The following is a 5,147-nucleotide window of genomic DNA, read 5'->3' on the forward strand; positions in this document are numbered from 1 at the left end:
AGAGAGAGAGAGAGAATGTATGTCACAAAAAGCCATATTTGTTTCCTAAGCATGATTAATACCTGTAGATTTGTAAACATCTGATGAACACTGCTGAAACTTTCTTCTAAACTTTAAATCCCAAACTCATCCATGACACTGTGTACACAAATATTCAGAAATGTCAATATTCTATTAAAAAAAACTTAAAACAATACTACATACATTTTTTTTTTTTTTTTTAAAGCAAGTTTTTATATTTCAAGTTAATTAAACAGAGATTTATAAAGCATATAGCTTAATGTGTTTAGGTACAATAATTTAACAGTTCAGTTATTTTCAGTGTTGGGGAAGCTACTCTGAAACTGCAGTTTTACAAGCTACAAGCTACTCATCTGTTAAAGTATTTAAGATACTAGCTGTGTCCCAATGTGAAGACTGCATCCTTCGAAGGCTGCGGACTTCAAACGATGCAGCCTATGCGTCCTCCGAACGACACACCATGTAGCCTTCGTAGGATTTCCTAATTGTGCAGCCAGGTGTTCCCGATTACCGCTCCAGGCGCCAAGCAACGGTGCGAGAGTATGCTGCCATCCTGACAATTCATTTGATATAATTAAGTAAACAGCTATGGAGCCAGAATTGGCTATTTTCATTTTTATGTTTTATATTTTACTGGAGGACCAGGTCATGTAGGCCTACTTTCGGCTTAGCCGAAGATTCAAATGTTCATTTATATCTTACCTTGATGCGATTTTGTAGGCTAGTGTATTCTTTTTATTATGCACATAAATGGACCATGGTAAATATATTTACACAGGTTTTCAACCCTATTTGAATATAAAACTCAGTTGAATATAAAAAGTCCAGTGCGAATGTTACTCCCACTCGTCATCGGCAGCTGTCAGTCACTGTTGCTAGGCGACAAGAACAATCCTCCTTCGCTAGACCGGTCCGAGCGCTTCAGATGCGCTCTTTGAAATGGGACGGTGCTGCTGTAGTTAGCAACAATTAGTTAATATTGTGACAATAGGCCTACATTTTGTTAGTTTAATTTTCAAAATAACCAGTGGTGGTATGTAAGGAACTACATCGTTAATACTCGAAGTGATTATTAGCAACACTACAAAATTATTTTACAATATGATGCATTGTTTTACAATAAACTACACAAAAGTATATAGTTTAAATGTATCAACCTTGAAAATATTCAGAAGTAAAATGCAACATATGCAGTAATATAAAAGCAGAACCATCATAAAAACCCGACAAGGTTTTTTTTCCTCCAGAATTCCTTTACTTTTACTCTTGATACCTTAAGTACATTAGAGTATGCAAGATAAGTTTGCTTAACTAAGGTTTGAAATATATGACTAGTAGTTTTTCCCCAAAGCGGTATTAGTGGTTATTTAAAGTACTTCAGTGTAATAAAGTATCTCAATATTTATTCCATGAGTCAGCCCTGCAAACCTGTTGGTAGACGTGGATAGTGGAAATATGCACTCAAACACTCTGGAGAATATCCCAGATGATGTCCCACCAGCAGGAGGCCTTACCAGGGTCTCTATTGTGGCAGCCCATCCCGGTCCAGCAGCAAACCAGGGTCTCCCACTCAGCTGAATAAAAGTCTACATAATTTTTTCTTATTTTATGTACTGTAAATTTAAATGTTTATGTTGATTTTGATATGTTTAAAATATGTTGTAAATAGTTGGGGGAAAAAAGTTATAGAAGAATTTGTTTCATGTAGAAATTATGACTGTCATTACAAAAATAAACAATGTCCCGAGCAATGAATTCTCTTTTATTTACACATTTAAAGTTGCATATTTTTTTTTCCTTTTAAAAAATATAAGTGAAAAAAAGTTAAACAAGAATATATATATATATATATATATATATTTCTCAATGATTCTTTCAAGAGGAGAAAACAGCCTGTCCATTCTCTCTTGTGCTCTCCTCGCCTCTGCAGTCCCATGTCTTCTCTAATCAAGTCCAAAAACTCGTCCTCTCTGTCTTGCCTTCATCGTGGTGCTGGTGCTGCTGGTCCTGGTGCTGATGCTGATGCCTCTGGCTCCTCCTCTTCTTGGTCACACACTGCTGAACTCGGCCCTGGTGTGTCCTCAGGGATTGAGGCAATGAGGGTGCAATGCCTCTGTCCCAACATCTCATCCATGAGGACAAACCAGGGCCAAGTTTCAGCAGTGGGTTTCCCACTCACACCCTCTCCTGTCCCAGGACACGTGCGATCCTAAGGCAGAGCAAATTAACCATGGCTTGTTAATAACAACAGCACAATACATTTCAGCAAAGATGTGATCTCAACTTTCTTACTTTGTATTTTTAAAATCATATTCATGAATACTCAAATTTGGTTAAAACCTTTGAAGACATAGCTTGCATGACAGCACTACAAAAACACATAAAAGTGAAACCCCATTGCCTTATCTACTGCTTTTCTTATTGTTGTGGGCTTTATAGGGTGAGTGATATTTCTTATACACAAGTTAGACAGACTAGTGCATATATTACAATAACATTTAATTTTATTTATTTCGTTTATTTATTTATTTAATTGCAGTTTAATAAATTGAGCTGTCTGCTCCTTGCTCCCTGAAACAATTATTAAACTAATATTAGCACAAGTTTTGCCTCAGACCACCTGACAAATGAAGCCACGCAATGGTGATGGAGTTAAGAAGAAGTTTATAAGAAAGAAAAACTTGTGGCTTTTAACTGTGGTTTCACTAGCTATTTGAGTAAATGAAAACATACTTACATTTAAATGTGAATTTGCCGTCCACCAGCGAACTCTCGGCCGTCATTTTTTTTTTTATATAAAAATGCTGTCGTCACCGACGCGCGATGACTTATGGGGTAGGATAGTCCGCTAAGTGTCCATTTATGTATCCTTCCTTTCACGGGGAAACGAAGGGTGCATTTGGCGTCGCTTTAGCCTTCATCGCGCCGCGGTGACGCAATCGGCCTTCAAATGCGACCTCCGAAGTGTGCAGCCTTTGAATTGGGACATCCTTCGTCGCTCCGCTGTGACGTTTCGACGCACAGCTGTGACGCAATCGGCCTTCAAATACGGCCTTCGGAGGATGCAGACTTCACATTGGGACACAGCTTCTGTCAAGCTACCCCTCTGAAAAAGTAGCGCTAGCTAGCTGCATCAAAACTACTTCAAATTTATAAAAATAAAAAACAATGACATTGTATATTACAAATTACATATGCACCGATACCATTTTTTTAGAATCGGTCCGATCCGATACCAAAAATTCTGAGTATCGACTGATACCGGTCTGATACCAGCGCAGGTTTTTTTTTAATCTAGTATAATAAAAAAATATATATATTTTATGGTTATACTACAAAACCATAGTTAACCATAGTTAAGTTATAGGTGCAGTAGTAAAAAATATATATTATGTTAAATATCACATAATACAAATTTAAACCTTCATAAGTTCATTCTGTAGCTTATGTTTGTTAGCATAAGCCCCATCTTCCAATCATGTAACTTGAAAAAAATGTACAGGCACAAATCACTTGTGTCCTATAAGTGTAGGTCTTTTACTAAGTAAACTGTTGACAAATTAATACGACGCAGGGTGTTAACATGTCGTATGAACTACATGAGAACAAGTCTTGAAAATCCATGGCGCCTGAATAGCTGTGAAGTCTGTTTCCTGTAGAGTCCATTTCCCACATAGAGTCGCTCTGATGACTCGTCCCTCATGAGGCTTGTTCATGGATATCTGAGGTGATGCTTTATACCAGGTTGCCGCTTGTGAAGACATCATGGCATACACACATACATGTAACAAGAAAACAAAGAAACGGCAGACCAGCAGTATTCATGCATGGACTTCATTCTTCCATACGTCTGTTGATCGTATAGTGGTTTTAAGTCTAACTCTTATCAAAGTAAGCTTCTGGTGATTGTATAGTTTTCACATATAACCGTATTACATTAAAAATTGTGATTGTATAGTGTTTTTCCTTAACCTAGTCTTAATTGAGTTGACACCTATAGACCAGTAAGGTGGGAATAAAATAATGAGAGGGGTAAACCTATGAGGAAGTCTTCACCACAGAGTTGGCCCCCGAGGCCCGTTGCACGTTGGTTCTTCCCTGGGCTCCTCACTGGTCTGTGTGTCCTAATCTGTCCCTGTAGGTGATTTGCAAACTTTACTGTGCAACATCTCCATCTTCCAAAGAAAACATCAGTCATAGCAGACATGATAACCCATAGAGGATGGATAAGTGAATGGCCTGTGCTGTAACATAACATTTAAGGCTGTGAGTGTACTTAACCAGTGTCCCCCAAAGGAAGGCTGAGACAGTCACTTTTCTTTTGTTCTTTTAAAAAAAAAAAAAAAGTCTTTCATCTTTGTTTTAATTGGGGAAATTAAGCACTCACAGCCCAAATGGTTAACACCTCAACAAGCTGCCCAACGAGTTTAATGACGATGGGACAAACAAAATTATTTTATGCCAAAAATCTTTAGGATGTTAAGTAAAGATCATGTTCCATGAAGATACCGTAAATATATAAATTATTTATTTTTGTGAGTGAATGCAGCACAATCATGAACATAAATGGACAAGTTTGAAAGGCGATTTTCCAAATATTGTCATATCCTAACAAACCATACATCAATGGAAAGCTTATTGATTCAGCTTTCAGATGATGTATAAATCTCAATTTAAAAAAAATGACCCATGTGACCCATGTTTTAGCGAGTCCAACTGGTAACCCAAAGGTTGCTGGTTCGATTCCTTACCGGCAGGAAATGACTGAGGTGCACAACCACTAATCGCTTCCCGGGCGCCACAGCATAATGGCTGCCTTATGCTCTGGGTGTGTCAATGTGTGTGTGTTCACTACTCCTAATGTGTGTGCACTAACTTGGAGAAGAAATTCTGAGTATGAGTTACCATACTTGGCCGTCACTTTCAAATAATTGTTAATGAAGAATGTTATAAGTAAAAGATTTGCGGTTTAATACAACAATGCAATACAAGTATGATTTTAAAGAGTAGCCTATTGTTTTGATTTGTAAACTAGCTGTTAGATAATAATTATGGATCTTCCCTTTCGAATTAAAGACAGAGTGTGACGCTGATATCAGGGACCAAGAATGACGCAGACACAGAAA

General features: G+C 37.6%; 1 long non-coding RNA gene across 1 annotated transcript; it reads right to left on the reverse strand.

Moving 5' to 3' along the window:
- Positions 1 to 1,828: 1,828 nt before the first annotated feature.
- On the reverse strand, positions 1,829 to 3,088 carry LOC309496805. Its single transcript, XR_014205248.1, has 2 exons — positions 2,759 to 3,088; positions 1,829 to 2,230 (listed from the first exon to the last, which is right to left on the reverse strand). It is a non-coding gene; the product is annotated as an uncharacterized lncRNA (long non-coding RNA).
- Positions 3,089 to 5,147: the final 2,059 nt, after the last annotated feature.

This window comes from Leuciscus leuciscus, assembly GCF_965113295.1.
Source record: "Leuciscus leuciscus genome assembly, chromosome: 4".
Classification (NCBI taxonomy): Eukaryota; Metazoa; Chordata; class Actinopteri; order Cypriniformes; family Leuciscidae; genus Leuciscus; species Leuciscus leuciscus.